Source organism: Hyperolius riggenbachi, chromosome 2, assembly GCF_040937935.1.
Source record: "Hyperolius riggenbachi isolate aHypRig1 chromosome 2, aHypRig1.pri, whole genome shotgun sequence".
NCBI classification, from domain to species: domain Eukaryota; kingdom Metazoa; phylum Chordata; class Amphibia; order Anura; family Hyperoliidae; genus Hyperolius; species Hyperolius riggenbachi.
In genome coordinates this window covers 205,195,152-205,211,874 of record NC_090647.1, presented here as the reverse complement: position 1 = coordinate 205,211,874, position 16,723 = coordinate 205,195,152, and the positions used below count along the sequence as shown (strand labels likewise).

Genomic DNA, 16,723 nt, shown 5'->3' with positions numbered 1-16,723 from the left:
TGTTCCTGTAACCAGACAGATACACACAATACTGTATACCTTGACATTCAGGTCCAAATACATGTATGTGTATCTCTCTGTATACCAGTAAAAGTAAATGTTTTGTTCTTGTGCACCGTGTGCATGTCATACTATAGGCTATAATTGTGCATATAAATTCTTGTCTTTCCATACACAGGAGCTTAAGTGTTCCAAATCCGCGGAAAAACCCAGCGCCGTTCACATTAAACTAGCAGGATGAGGCAAATATGAAACCTCTGAGCATGATCCGGAGAGATTGAGTTAGTTATCCCATCTGCAAACAGCAAAAGCCACTGGTGAGCCACAGTCGCAACATTTAAACCTGCGTAATCACCAATTTGAGCTGCGTCTTTCCAAACGAAGAAATCACGCATCAAAGGATATGTTTGGATGACTGTGTCATTTAGGCAGACTCCTACTGTAATTTACTGCTTACATTCCCAATCACTTTGGATGAAATTCGTAGCACCGCAATCTTTTAGATGTAAACTACTGTGATTCAGGTCTCATTTCAAGCCAAACTTTATTCGGTTTCCCATAATGTTAGTTTATCTGTAATGAAAAACACAGAGGAGGAAAAAATCAACACAAATCATTTGCATTGATTGATCTCAACAAGTTAAACAAAGGAGGTTTTATGCGGAATGCAGTGGTTCATGAAAACGAAGGCACTGCATACTGTAGTGAATCTGAATGATTACATACCAGCGGCCTCCCAAAGCTCTTGCTAATTAAAGAGATTATATTTGAAGTTTTTCCAAGAAGGCATTATATCTGTCAGTGATTGCCTGGTTATTAACCAATAAGAAAAGGCACTGAAGCTGAGGACATCGGTATTCAATAAACATGTTAACAAGGCAGCTGTGTGAAGTGAAACATTGAGCTGCGCAGGCCATTAGTATGGTTTCCATAGCTGTGTGTTTCCCAACAGAATAGGACAGTTTAGGAAGGACACACAGTACTTCTATGACAAAGAAATGATGCAGAATGTTGCAAAGCATAAAAAAAGGATGCAGGAGCCCTTACGAATTTTTTTTTATATTATATTAAAAGCCGCATTTAGTGGTATTCAAAGGAAATTTGGGCGCATAGCGGCAGCCAGTAGCGCCAAATCTTACCTTCTTTGCTGCAAATCGCGGCTGCTATGAAGGTAAATTTAGGTGCCTGGGGGTGCACGCTATGCAATGCCGCAATTTAGTTATCCGCAAGCTGATTTGGATATCTGCACTGCTGTCAACAAATATTTTCCCCTCTTGCCGCAAAAATGGGTACCTATGGGTGCCCAGATTTACCTTCATAGCCGCATATTGCGGTTCTTCGGAAGGGGAGGGTTGCTTTAAGTGGGGGATTTAGGGTTAGGCACCACCAGGGGGGTTAGGTTTAGGCATCAAGGGGGGGGGGGGTCTTAGGGTTAGGCAACACCAGGGGGGTATTAGGGTTAGGCACCACCAAGTGGGTCTTAGGGTAAGGCACCACTGGGGGGGAGGTCTTAGGGCTATGCACCGCCAGGGAAGGGTTCTGTGTGAGAGTAGGGTTAGGTTTAGCCATAGTAAAATATTGGTAAATAATACAGATATTTTATTATAAAAATGCGGTAGTAGAATATTGCTAACTTATATGATAATTTACTAGCAGCAGTCCTCTGCCCTTTTTTCTCATATCCAAACATATGTAAAATGGCTGCATATTACTGAACTCATCAGCAGTTTCTAGCGGACAGAGATGCCATTGATTTGAAAGCCAGCATAGATCAGGTGCTCACACATGAAGCAGGAACAGATTGCTGTGATTTGCAAGTCTCTGAGAAGTTTGTGCGTAATTTGCTTGTATTTGGAGGTCAGGAATTCACCTTGAAGACACTAGGCTCTATTGAAAGAAATTAAACTGGCATGCACAAAGGATGATGACAAAGTTGGTGATCCCTTTAGAAGCAAAGGGGACATTTAGGTTTGATTGCTCTGTGTTTTTATTCATTATTTTCTAATAAAAAAAATGTAATACCTTCTTTGGGGACATGACGACATTGCCAGTTCTCCTTGAGTCCAAGGCCATGGAGCACGAGGCTCATCCTTCTTATTTTTAGACTGTACCATTTATCACGTTGACCTGTGTAGTCACTGAAGTCGAAACAATAAGCTAATTTCACCTTTTCCTGTGAGAATGAAGATTGCCAGGAAACAGGAATTAGATTCTCATTATCTGATATTGCCAGCAATGGGCAATCGTTTACATATCTGTGGGTTATATTAGATACTTTGACAATACTCTTGACGGTCCTCTCTGTCTCACAAACCCGAGGAAAGTTTTATAGGTTCTATTTGTGTTTTTTTGTGTTTCAAGCCTGAAGATTGCATTTACATGGATTTGATTGGTTATTTAACAGGCTACTCTTTGCCCAAAACGTCAAGCCACTGATATCATAGTAAAGTAATTGGAAATGTATACGGAATGATAAATCACGAGTAAAGATATACAATGAGAGATAAATTAAGTCTTAAGACATATAACGAGAGATAAACCATGGGATGGTATGTGGGAGCAAACACACTTATAAACACTACATACTACTAAATTAAACACTGAACAACATTGAGTATTGTAGGGCCATGGTTAATTGCTCAGGGCAACCCAAATATGACATTAAATAACTGAATTAGGCCAAACTGGAGCAAGCCAACATCAGTCATAACACTGATGAACGTAGGCCTATTTGGATCGAGGCTGAATGGACATCCCCTCAAGCAACAACCATGACAAAGGGGAAAGTTTGAATAATGGGGGGTGAGTGTTGCTCTGCTGACAGGAATGCTATACTGGGGTAACTTTTTGCTGCATCCACAAAAGGCTTCTACATGCACTATCCCACCTGTGCACAGCATACCCCAACCTGGTACTGGAGGAGATTACAAATGTGGATCTCTAACTGACTTCCTACCAACTGATTAAAACCTGTCAGCTGCCACAGTACACTTGGGCTTACTAATATCTAAAACCTTTAGACACAGGAACAGCTTTTTTCCTCAGGCGGTAGCCATACTTAATGCTGAACCACGTTAGAGCTGCTAGGACTTAAAAGTAAACAGCACAGAACTGAAAATGCCCAATTCTCACCTTGCTTACTACTTACACTATACTCACATACTGGCCTTGACTTGTAATATACATACTGTCTACCCTTGTATTTTTTTTTGTTTGTTTGTGTTTGTTAAGCAACTGCCAAGACAAATTCCTTGTAAGTGCAAACTTACTTGGCGAAATAAATTGATTCTGATTCTGATAAAGCATAACAAGTAATAATACCTGGAAGGGATGTAACTAGGCTGCATGAGGTGCCCCCATGAAAAGTTTGTGGTGCCTAAAAATAAGCTGCCCAAACACCCCCCTCCCCCATGTGTGACCTGCCTATGACTCCCTTGGGCCCCTTAATGAAAGCAACAGCGCGGCGTGCTATACTTACATTGCCACATGCCCCAGCATTCCACTGTTAGACTCAGTGGCGTAACTACAATTCATGGGGCCCTCCACAAAAATCACACCCCTTCCCTTGTCTCCCTTTGGTGCCCTTCAGGGCCTTAGGACCCATCTCACAAGAATCATAAAATAAGTGTGACCATCATGATCTTCACACCCATAACAAGCGTAGCCACAAAAACACCTGATCTGTAGTATAGCACCCTATATTGGAGGGAGTAGTTTGGGCTCCCCACAGCTCTGGGCCCTCCGGGGGCTGCTCCCCTCTAGTTATACCCCTGGTAAGGCCCTGATATTATGTGGCATACATCTGGCCCTTATGGAGGAAAGCTGGTGCACGCTGCCATGCTGCAGAGTGAAGAGGAGAGAGCAGAACCGCTGGTGCATGCTGTACTGCTGCTCTGCATAAAGGGGGAGGGAGAGTGACGCGCTCCCCAGAGGTCACGGGGGCTATTGTCACACCCATTATACCTCCCAGCCAATACTATGTGCTCCCTTGCTAGATACTGCAGTCACTTCCATGATTATTAAAGAGGAACTCCAGCCTAAACAAACATACTGGTATTAAGTTACATTAGTTATGTTAATTAAAATAGATAGGTAATATAATCTCTTACCCACCCTGTTTTGAAAGAACAGGCAAATGTTTGATTTCATGATGGCAGCCATCTTTTTGGTTGAAAGGAGGTGACAGGGAGCATGAGACACAGTTCCAACTGTCCTGTGTCCTGAGCACCTCTAACAGTTGCTAGGCAACGTGAACAACAACATAGGAAATCCCATCATGCTCTGCACAGCATCAGGGAAAAAAATGGGCTTTTTTTTCTTTGATGGGTGGAGCTTAGGTAAAAATGCAGCTAAAAATGATGCTTTAGTAAGAAAAACAAAGTTCTGATGCTGTGAAACTGTTAAAGGAACACCAAGCCTTTTCAGTGCTGCTGAGTAGTCCGGAGGTTCACTTTAAGTAAGAAGAATGATTTAATGAGATAAGTTTTGTAAATGTAACTCCATCTCACTGCCATGTTCATATATACTGATATGTACCTTATTTATGTTTTTACACTGTCTATTATTTCAGAGAATGAATGATTGGATGGGCTGAGAAATAGCATCATGCAACTTTGAGAAAAACAATGAACACAACCTGAAGTTCTTATCATTCTACAGCCAACACCCAGCAACATTATCACCTTCCTATTTCTATGAAAGACTATGGATTTATTTTTTTTAAATTGTTATATATTTTTAATGTCATAATTTTTTTTCCAATGTTTTCATTCAGCTCATACTAAAAAATGGAATTCTAAAACAGATAAAATAAATGTGATAAAATATTTTCATGATAAATCACTGTAAGGATTGGGAATACACTGTTCTAAGCCTTGCTCAGCCATGCTTATTTTTCTGGGATAACAAATGGTATTTGAATAGAAGGTGGTCTTTTTTACATGAAGTAAAATACAGATCTGTGCACGGAAAGTTAGAATTACATTGACTTTGGAATCCTGGGCATATCTGTTAACAAAATGATCATTATTTTAATAGAGACCTACCAGTTCTGCTGTGAAGGAATAAGACTCTCCAGTGGATTTTAATGTCACATTTTACATGACTCCTTCTTAAAAGATTCATTTATTAAAGCTTACATACCATGCATGATGTATCTGCTGTGCCAAGTAATACAGGCTTTGGTCTCCTCTAGCCAGCCTGGCCCAAAATGAGCTATGTCTGTGTAACTTGGCATTACCTAGCCTTTATAATGTACGTTTATCCCAATAAATTTCTACATCTTAGCAAAGTAAGCATAATTGTCACATTTTTATATACTGGTGGGACTCCCAATGTTTCATGTGGGAAGCAATCTGTCTAACATTATATGTGTTTTAGCCTCACTCGTCTACCTAGTATAAATGTAATACCTGTTTAATGAATGAAGTCAGTCCGTAGTGTTTCATGCTTTGCTTGCTTTTTACTGTATGTCGGCATTTTCCCAGGCTAACGCCAGATCGAGCTAGATTTTAGATTTCTGTGACATGATAAAATAAATGTTCTTCAAATACAGCTTAGAAGAACTATAACAAATCTCTGGGGAAAATATACAGCTTTGAGGCTAATATTACAGTCAGAGGGATGTACCAAGCTGACAGGTATAATCTGAAGAGCCTTATCCTACGTGCATTTCTGTCCAACTTTGTTTCTAGGGTAAAAGCATAAAAGGCACAAAGGAGCAACAAGAAATGCATGTGAAAAAGGACATAAATGAAACACATATTTCACAGGCAGCATCATACATGTATACAGTCAGATGCTGCTCATTTGTTAAACGGAGAATGGCATAAGGTTTCATGGGATGGGCAATTAAGTCAGGGGAGTAGCAATAGTCATAGCAGCCATAGTAACTGCCAAGGCTGGTTCTAGACTTTTTGCCACCCAAGACAAACTTGTGAGGATTCCCCCCACATACTGTAGGTAGTATCATTGCTCCCAGTATAGGTAGCCTGGAGGGGGTAGCAGGCAGGAAGGGGGAGCAGCAGGCACAGCGGTGGGGAGGAGGGTCAGACCCCCCTCTCACCTGGTGCTCCACCGCCCGCACTTCCCCTCCAGCTATTTGCCCAGCATTCAAATCAGCAGTGATCGGACCAGCGGGGAAGCAATGACGCACCTTCCTTCTTTCGTTCCAGGCATTGCATTCCACCACTCATGTCACTTTCTGCAATGCTGCCGACTGTACTGCGGAAAAACAGTGGGCAGCATTGCAGGAAGTGACATGAGCGGTGGAACGCAGTGATGGAACTGAAGGTGATAGATAGGCAGCTTCCCCCAGTATAGATTAGATAGGCAGCTTCCCCCAGTATAGATTAGTCAGCTTCACCCAGTATAGGTTAGATAGGTAGCTGTCCCCAGTATAGATCAGATTGGCAGCTTCACCCAGTATAGATCAGATAGGCAGCTTCCCCCAGTGTAGGTTAGATAGGCAGCTTCTCCCAGTATAGATCAGTTAGGCAGCTTCCCTCAGTTTAGGTTAGATAGGTAGCTTCCCCCAAGGAGGCGGGAGTAAGGAGGCGGGGAGCTGGGCAGAGCAGCGGGGGGGGGGGGGGAGGCCGTTACAAACTTACCTCCGATCACCGCAGACACAGCCTCCAGCTCCTTCCGACTTCCTCCTCTGGCGTAGCTCGCATTGGTAACAGCGCGCCCTGTGCGTCATCACAGGGGGCGCTGCAACCAAGGCGACGGACGCCGGAAAAGGGAGTCGGAAGGAGCTGGAGGCTGTGTCTGTGGTGAGTTTGTAACTGCCCGCTCCCCCCCGCCGCTCCGCCCGGTGCCCCTTCCTGCCACTGAATCAATCCAGGGCACCATGGCAATAGGTTCCAGGCCGGTGCCCCGGATCAAAGGCTCTAGCGATGCCACTGGCAACTGCTATGGGGCCCTAGAGCATAGGGGGCCCAGGTTGTACTTGATATGTTCACTATTAAATTTGCTTTGTTTCTCTACCCTCTGACTTTGTCTCTTAGCCCAAGTACTATACACAGTGTACATTTCATGGGAATGTCTATAGGGTAGGGGCAGGTGGCGTTACTCAAGAGTGCCTTGTTCTGAGGGCCCCAAATTTTGCTATGGGGCCCATAATTGCAGGCTATGACAACAAATTAAATGCTAATGATTCATAAAAATGTAATGCAAATTGTGGGCAGCTTGTTGCTGGGCCAGTCAAATGTGTATCCTGTTGATTTTGATTTTCCCAATTTCAAGCCGCATACAACTTGTATTATATTTGCATCTCATTGAACATCACTGAGTAAAGTCTCCTACACATGAGCAACTTTTCCACATGACCAACCTGACAACATGATCGACCGGATGACCAAGCGATTGCACAACTTGTATTTTCTGGGCACCAACCAACTAAACGACCAACTCATTTGCATACTGTGCACGCAAGCGAATGACGGACTGCATGATATTGTCGCATTCAAAACAAGTAGTTCAAATGACTTGTACACACATGGCCAACTGCACTATATCAGCCTAACAGTCATGTGAGTTGAACTGCCTGTTGGATCAGGCAAACTGCCTGTTATCAGTCGCTCATTTAGTCATTTGTCACACGTTTACACTCACAACTATCATCACACAGACCAAGTTTGGAAGATAGTTGGGTGGGATAGTTGCACCCAACTATTAGTTACACCTTAAGGTTAACAGTTGTAATGAATACCAAGGTTAACAAGTCTTAAAGGTGTTCTTTAACCACTTGAGGACTGCAGGGCTAAACCCCCCTAGTGACCAGGCCATTTTTAGCAAAATTGGCCACTGCAGCTTTAAGGCCAAGCTGCAGGGCCGCACAACTCAGCACACAAGTGATTTCCCCCCCCCCTTTTCTCCCCACCAACAGAGCTCTCTGTTGGTGGGGTCTGATCGCTCCCCCCATGTTTATTTTTTTTTTTATAAATATTTGTGTTGTCACTTTTTTTTAAAAAAACCCTCTTCCTTTAAATCCCTTCCCTCCCTCTCTCCCTCCCACCCCACAGCCGGCCAATTACGGCGATCGGCTGTCATAGGCTTCTGCCTATGAGAGCCGATCGCTCTCTTGTCCCCCATGGGGACAACCGTGTCACACGGCTGTCCCCAGTGCAGCGCTGCTGCTCATCGCAGTGCTGCACCTAGTAAATAGACGGCGTGATCGCCGTCTAACAGTCTCCCGAGCGGCAATAGCCGCTCGGAGACTGAAGGCGGGGCGGAGCTCCGCCCTCCGAGCATGAGATGCGCGCGCACCATGCGCGCGATCTCATGCAAAACAGAGCCCCAGGACTTTACGCCAATTGGCGTTAGGCGGTCCTGGGGCTGCCGCCGCGGCCACGCCTACTGGTGTGACGCGGGCGGCAGAAGGTTAAAGGGATACTGTAGGGGGGTCGGGGGAAAATGAGTTGAAGTTACCCGGGGTTTCTAATGGTCCCCTGCAGACATCCTATGCCCGCGCAGCCACTCACCGGTGCTCCGGCCCCGCCTCCGGTTCACTTCTGGAATTTCTGATTTTAAAGTCGGAAAACCACTGCGCCTGCATTGCCGTGTCCTCGATCCCGCTGATGGCACCAGGAGCATACTGCGCAGACCAAAGACCATACTGGGCTTGTGCAATACACTCCTGGTGACATCAGCGGGCGCGAGAATGCAGCTGCGCAGGCACAGTGGTTTTCCGACTTTAAAGTCTGAAATTCCAGAAGTGAACCGGAGGCGGGGCCGGAACATTGAGGAGTGGCTGCGCGGGCACAGGATGTCTAAAGGGGACCATTAGAAGCCCCGGGTAACTTCAACTCATTTTCCCCCGACCCCCCCTACAGTATCCCTTTAAGCTTTAAAAAAAAAAGTTTTTCTTACCTGGGGCTTTTACCGACCCTTTTAGACGTCCTGTCCCTTCGTTCAGATGTCCAGTCCTCAAAGATCCTTCTGTCATTCACCGTGGCTCACTTTCTTGCTTTTTTGTCTAACTAGACAACAGCCTCGCTCCCGCCCTGGTAGTGTCCTGCGCAGGTGCAGTACTAGGATAGTTCGTACTGCACCTGCAGGTGCGGGAGCAAGGATGCGCATGGCCACGGCCATGCAGGCGCAGTGTTGTTCGTCTAGTTAGACGAAAAACAAGAGAGTGACCCGCGGCAGGGGACAGGAGAAACCTTTTTTTTAAGAGTTTTCCTTACCTGGGGCTTCTGACGGTCCCCTGCAGACGTCCTGTCCCATGCCGGGACAGGTCGTCTGCAGGGGACCGTCAGAAGCCCCAGGTAAGGGAAACTCTTTAAAAAAAAGGTTCCTCCTGTTGTTACTGTTATGTTACTGTTAATCTAAAGTAATAATTCCTATATTTGTATAGCTCTTTTCTCCTGTCTGACTCAAAGCGCTTGGGAGGCAACCACTAGAGTGTACTCAGTAGAAGTGTTAGAGCGTCTTGCCCAAGAACTCCTTACTGAATAGGTGCTGGTTAGACATGGCCCGAATGGTTCGCCGGCGAACTTCCGGAGTTTGCGATCGCGGAGAACCGTGAACTTTTCCGGAAGTTCGGTTCGCCCCCATAGTGCATCATGAGGCTACACTCCCTCCTGGAGCCACTCCCCCCCTTATAAAAGGCAGGCAGCGTCAGACTTGGAGTCACTCGTGTGCCTGCATTAATTAGCGAAGGTAAAGCTGCTGCAGACTCTCATAGGGAAAGCTTAGTTAGGCTCTTGTAGGCTTCTTAGCTTGCTCCTTGCTGATTCTTATTGCTAAAAAAAGCACCCTTCAACAGCTTTTTTGAGAGCTAATCTTGTTCTTGTGATCTATTTTTTTTTTAAGTGTGTGTGTCCCACACACTTGTGATGCATAGACAGCCTTGGTAATTCCTACTGTGTGTGTCACTGCCAGCCAGGCCCAGCACATTCAGTGACTACCTGTGTGTGTGACAGGTGCACATTGTAATACCCATCACTGCATATACCTGCCTGTTGTTCACTTCAGTCAGTGCACCCACCTACCTACGTGAGCCCACGCAGTGTCACTGTGCCTGTCCGGTACCTGTCTGTGTGTGACAGGTGCACATTGTAATACCCATCACTGCATATACCTACCTGTTGTTCACAGTGCACCCACCTACCAACGTGAGTGCACGCAGTGTGATATACCACTCTGTGCATACCTGTTAACTGCACCTGTATGACTGCACATTGTATTAGTCAAGTCAGTGCATACCTTTCACTTTATCCCCCCCAATATGGACAAAACAAAAGGCAGAGGCAGGCCACCTGGCAGGTCTGTTCGAGGTCACGCTGTCATGATTTTGTGCGGCCCTCAACCAAAGTACAGTGTTCAGAAGAAGGCACGTGCCATCAACCCCCAATATTGTCAGGACGTAGTTGACTACTTAACACAGAACACCTCATCTTTCTCAGCTTCCGCACAGAAGCGTGACATATCTTACTCCTCCTGCTCTGATTCTGGCACCCCACTTAACACTCAGTCAGCCGCCACCACCAAAGTTTCATCATCCCAGGGCTCAGTGGTGTGGAAATTTTTTGTGTGTGTCTGCCTCAGATGAGAGCAATGCCATCTGTACTCTCTGCCACCAAAAATTGAGCCGTGGAAAAACCAAGACCCGCGTAGGGACAACTACCTTATAAAGGCACATGATTACAAAGCACAAACTGCAATGGGTTGACAACATGAGGAAAAGCAGCACACAAAAGCAAAGCCACACACTGCAGTGGAAGATACCAGGCCACAATTTTGTTCTCAAAAAAGGCGATACCAAAACTGTACCATGATGTTCAAAGGCAAGCGGTGACATCTCTGGCACACAGAGTTGGGTCAAGGGTCCATCTGATCATGGATGCCTGGTCTGAAAAGCACGCTCAGGCCTGCCCGAAGACTAAGTCAGTCCCCACACACAGCATCTCTGCCTGCACGCCATGTGACTGCCTGCCCCAAGACTAAGTCGCTCCCCATACAGCATCTCTGCCCACAGGCCGCTTGGCTGCCTTCTCCGCCACCACCAACAGGGCCCAGGACTCCAGGTGGATTCCTGAATTTTTAAGGCCGCTGCTAGCAGCAGCTGCTATAATAATTTTTCTGGTGCATGTGCATGCCTGCCTAATTGTTTCTGGCTGCACTGCAGTTGCAATGACAAAACAAAAGGCATGTACATGTGCCAATTCCCCTTCATGATCATTACCTTGCCGCGGTGAAGGGGCTTGCGTATCACAATGAAGCAATTACTGATGGCTATATTAGTGTGTTGGGGGGGGGGGGGGGGCACACTAACAATAATAAGGTCGTTGCTTCATTGTGGACAGACCAAATTTGGTCAGCTGGACAGTCACTGTTCTGTAATTCAGCTACCTCAGCCCGGCGACCATATGGGCTGGAAAACCGCCATCACCTGCACTCTCGTCATGGTGCACACCAGTCCAGCACGGCCGTCACTGCACAAACAGCTGTTTGCAGTCACTGCATACCTTTCACTGCATCTTTGACTGCACATTGTATTATACTTGGCAGTCAGTGCATACCTTTCACTTTCCCTCCATAACAGATTCTCGTTAAAGGATTTAAAGTTGATTCATCTCATATACAGCAAGGCCTCAAAAGTCCTCCTGTATTGTTATTTTTGGTCACTACCTCGGGACGTGCATGGGCCTGCTGCCTTCCTTGGATGTGTGGTAGCCGTTCCTGCTCCTTTGCCCACAGTGTGCCTGCTGCCTTCCTTGGATGTGGGAACCTTTTTTTTGATACAGGTTCTCTTTAAGGGGTGAGATTAGGCTTAGGGGCTAGAAAAAGGTTATATGTTAAGGGGCAGCATGGTGGCGTAGCGTTAGCTCTCTCGCCTTGCAGCGCTGGGTCCCCGGTTCGAATCCCAGCCAGGGCACTATGTGCAAAGAGTTTGTATGTTCTCTCCGTGTCTGCGTGGGTTTCCTCCGGGCACTCTGGTTTCCTCCCACATTCCAAAAACATATGGATAAGTTAATTGGCTCCCCTTAAAATTGGCCCTAGACTACAGTACTTACACTACATAATATAGACATATGGCAATGGTAGGGATTAGATTGTGAGCTCCTTTGAGGGACAGTTAGTGACAAGATATATATATATATATATATATATATATATATATATATATATATATATATATATATATATATATATATATATATATATACATACACTGTACAGCGCTGCGTAATATGTCGGCGCTATATAAATACTAAATAATAATAATAATAATGTGTGGTGGTGGTAGCCGTTTCTTAGGCTCCCACTCCGGACCAGAAATGAACCAGGATTCACTGGCCATTACCCGTGGTCACCATGCTACTGAGAAAGTACCATAAAAAGTTTCACACAGTTGAATGAATGGCAGACTTGCCCTACATAACAGATTCTCGTTAAAGGCAAGTGGTGTCATCTCTGGCACACAGCGCTGTGTCAAGGGTCCATCTGACCACAGATGCCTGGTCTGCAAAGCATGGTCAGAGCAGGTACATTACTTATACAGCAAATGGGTCCTTACTTGGATGTGTGGTGGTGGTAGCCAGTTCTCAGGCTCCCACTCTGGACCGGAATCGAACCCTGATTCCCCGACTATTACCCGTGGTCACTCAAAATGGCAGACTTGCCCTCCATAACAGATTCTCATTGCAGGTACTGAACAGCCAGCAGAAAATGTAATTTTAAAAAAATAAATGTAAGCTTTAACAATGGTAGAGAAAGAACCATTAAAAGTTGATAAGGCAGTCAGACATTACCTGATATCACTGAGGAAGAGCAATCTGGCCATGGTGCACACCAGTCCAGCAAGGCCATCACTACGCAAACATATGTTTGCGGTGTGTTACACAGTGAGTTTGGTGTGTCAGTGTGAAGCAGTACACTAATTACACTCCCTGATTGATGTATACACATGCAAGATGTTTTAAAGCACTTTAGGCCTGCAATTTAGCATTCAATGTGATTTCTGCCCTTAAAACGCTGCTTTGTGTCAAACTCAGATTTTTTCCTCTGGAATTTTGGCATTTATCTCACGTCGCCATGCCCCCCTCCAGGTGTTAGACCCCTTGACACATCTTTTCCATCACTTTTGTGGACAGCATAAATGTTTCTAGTTTTCAAAGTTTGCCTCCCCATTGAAGTCTATTGCGGTTCGCGAAAGTTCGCACGAACCAAACTGGAAGTTCGCAAACCCGGTTTGTGAACTGAAAATCGGAGGTTCGGGCCATCTCTAGTGCTGGTTTTACTGACTAGGAAGAGCCAAGATTTTAACCCAGGTCTCTTGTGTCAGAGGCAGAGCCCTTAATCATTACACTATCCAGCCAATCACAATACACAAGGTACACTAACTGCTAGCAACCAATCAGAAGTTACATTGAATGTACATTCTGCACTCTTTCATTAGTCTATTTTTGCCTGCTACTTAAACCCGCTGTTCTGATCAGACATTCACAGCTACAGAATACCAGCCTTCATGCTGTATGCTGATCTTTCAATGGCTGAATATTTTTAAATGTTCAACTACCATTTACTCCCTCTTTTTGAGAATAATTAATCCATCCTATAATTATGTAAAATATACTTGTAAGTTCAGATTTGTAAAGGTTGGATCTTCTGGGTTCTCTAAATGACAATTACTTGCGAGAAGCAATCAGTGCCTCCTTTTAAAGATCACACCTTTATGAATTCTTCATTTACTCTGTCTATAAAGTTTCATTTCAGTTCTGGTGGAATAATCAGTGAGCTGGATGGCTTCCAGGATGACTAAAGGTTTAAGGAGACATTAACAAGTCTCTCCAAAATCACAAACCTGGTTTCAAGGCCTGATAGACTTTAGCAGTCTATGCACAATCAGTTTCCAGTGCTTGTTCTTTCTCCATTAGCTTCCAGAGTGGAGGTACATCTGCAACAACGTTGTGCTGACTAGACTAGGACAAATGATTGTACTAACCAGAAGTTAGAATTCTATAAAATAAGCTCAACTCTTAGCCACTTCGGGACCACAGTCTTTTCGCCCCTTAAGGACCAGAGCCTTTTTCTCCATTCAGACCACTGCAGCTTTCACGGTTTATTGCTCGGTCATACAACCTACCACCTAAATGAATTTTACCTCCTTTTCTTGTCACTAATACAGCTTTCTTTTGATGCTATTTGATTGCTGCTGCGAGTTTTACTTTTTATTATATTCATCAAAAAAGACATGAATTTTGTCAAAAAAATGACTTTTTTAACTTTCTGTGCTGACATTTTTCAAATAAAGTAAAATTTCCTATACATTTGAGCGCGAAAGTTATTCTGCTACATGTCTTTGATAAAAAAAAAAACATTCAGTGTATATTTATTGGATTGGGTAAAAGTTATAGCGTTTACAAACTATGGTGCCAAAAGTGAATTTTCCCATTTTCAAGCATCTCTGACTTTTCTGCGCACCTGTCATGTTTCATGAGGGGCTAAAATTCCAGGATAGTACAAATACCCCCCAAATGACCCCATTTTGGAAAGAAGACATCCCAAAGTATTCAGTGAGAGGCATGGTGAGTTCATAGAAGATTTTATTTTTTGTCACAAGTTAGCGGAAAATGACAGTTTGTGACAAAAAAAAAAAAAAAAAAAAGTTTCCATTTCTTCTAACTTGCGACAAAAAAAAATGAAATCTGCCACGGACTCACTATGCTCCTCTCTGAATACCTTGAAGTGTCTACTTTCCAGAATGGGGTCATTTGTGGGGTGTGTTTACTGTCCTGGCATTTGGGGGGTGCCTAATTGTAAGCACCCCTGTAAAGCCTAAAGATGCTCATTGGACTTTGGGCCCCTTAGCGCAGTTAGGCCGCAAAAAAGTGCCACACATGTGGTATTGCCGTACTCAGGAAAAGTAGTATAATGTGTTTTGGGGTGTATTTTTACACATACACATGCTGGGTGGGAGAAATATCTCCGTAAATGACAATTTTTTTATTTTTTTTACACACAATTGTCTATTTATAGAGATATTTCTCCCACTCAGCATGGGTATGTGGAAAAATACACCCCAAAACACATTATACTACTTCTCCTGAGTACGGCGATACCACATGTGTGGCACTTTTTTGCACCCTAACTGCGCTAAGGGGCCCAAAGTCCAATGAGTACCTTTAGGATTTCACAGGTCATTTTGAGACATTTCGTTTCAAGACTACTCCTCACGGTTTAGGGCCCCTAAAATGCCAGGACAGTATAGGAACCCCACAAATTACCCCATTTTAGAAAGAAGACACCCCAAGGTATTCCGTTAGATGTATGGTGAGTTCATAGAAGATTTTTTTTTTTTGTCACAAGTTAGCGGAAATTGATTGTAATTGTTTTTTTTCACAAAGTGTCATTTTCCGCTAACTTGTGACAAAAAATAAAATCTTCTATGAACTCGCCATTCTCCTAACGGAATACCTTGGGGTGTCTTCTTTCTAAAATGGAGTCATTTGTGGGGTTCCTATACTGCCCTGGCATTTTAGGGGCCCTAAACCGTGAGGAGTAGTCTTGAAACCAAATGTGGCAAAATGACCTGTGAAATCCTAAAGGTACTCATTGGACTTTGGGCCCCTTAGCGCACTTAGGGTGCAAAAAAGTGCCACACATGTGGTACCGCCGTACTCAGGAGAAGTAGTATAATGTGTTTTGGGGTGTATTTTTACACATACCCATGCTGGGTGGGAGAAATATCTCTGTAAATGACAATTATTTGATTTTTTTTACACACAATTGTCCATTTACAGAGAGATTTCTCCCACCCAGCATGGGTATGTATAAAAATACACCCCAAAACACATTATACTACTTCTTCTGAGTACGGCGATACCACATGTGTGACACTTTTTTGCAACCTAGGTGCGCTAAGGGGCCTAACGTCCTATTCACAGGTCATTTTGAGGCATTTGGATTCTAGACTACTCCTCACGGTTTAGGGCCCCTAAAATGCCAGGGCAGTATAGGAACCCCACAAGTGACCCCATTTTAGAAAGAAGACACCCCAAGGTATTCTGTTAGGAGTATGGTGAGTTCATAGAAGATTTTTTTTTTGTCACAAGTTAGCGGAAAATGACACTTTGTGAAAAAAAAAACAATACATATCAATTTCCGCTAACTTGTGACAAAAAATAAAATCTTCTATGAACTCATCATACACCTAAAAGAATACCTTGGGGTGTCTTCTTTCTAAAATGGGGTCACTTGTGGGGTTCCTATACTGCCCTGGCATTTTAGGGGCCCTAAACCGTGAGGAGTAGTCTTGAACCCAAATGTCTCAAAATGACCTGTGAAATCCTAAAGGTACTCATTGGACTTTGGGCCCCTTAGCACAGTTAGGCTGCAAAAAAGTGTCACACATGTGGTATCGCCGTACTCAGAAGAAGTAGTATAATGTGTTTTGTGGTGTATTTTTACATATAACCATGCTGGGTGGGAGAAATATCTCTGTAAATGACACATTTTTGATTTTTTTTACACACAATTGTCCATTTACAGAGAGATTTCTCCCACCCAGCATGGGTATGTGTAAAAATACACCACAAAACACATTATACTACTTCTCCTGAGTATGGCGATACCACATGTGTGACACTTTTTTGCAGCCTAGGTGCGCTAAGGGGCCCAACGTCCTATTCACAGGTCATTTTGAGGCATTTGTTTTCTAGACTACTCCTCACGGTTTAGGGCCCCTAAAATGCCAGGGCAGTATAGGAACCCCACAAGT

The 16,723-nt window shown here is 44.2% G+C and overlaps 1 long non-coding RNA gene across 1 annotated transcript; it reads right to left on the bottom strand.

Moving 5' to 3' along the window:
* Positions 1 to 525: 525 nt before the first annotated feature.
* Positions 526 to 2,954, bottom strand: LOC137544208 (uncharacterized). The gene is made up of 3 exons (XR_011025782.1): positions 2,888 to 2,954; positions 2,023 to 2,173; positions 526 to 573 (listed from the first exon to the last, which is right to left on the bottom strand). It is a non-coding gene; the product is annotated as an uncharacterized lncRNA (long non-coding RNA).
* Positions 2,955 to 16,723: the final 13,769 nt, after the last annotated feature.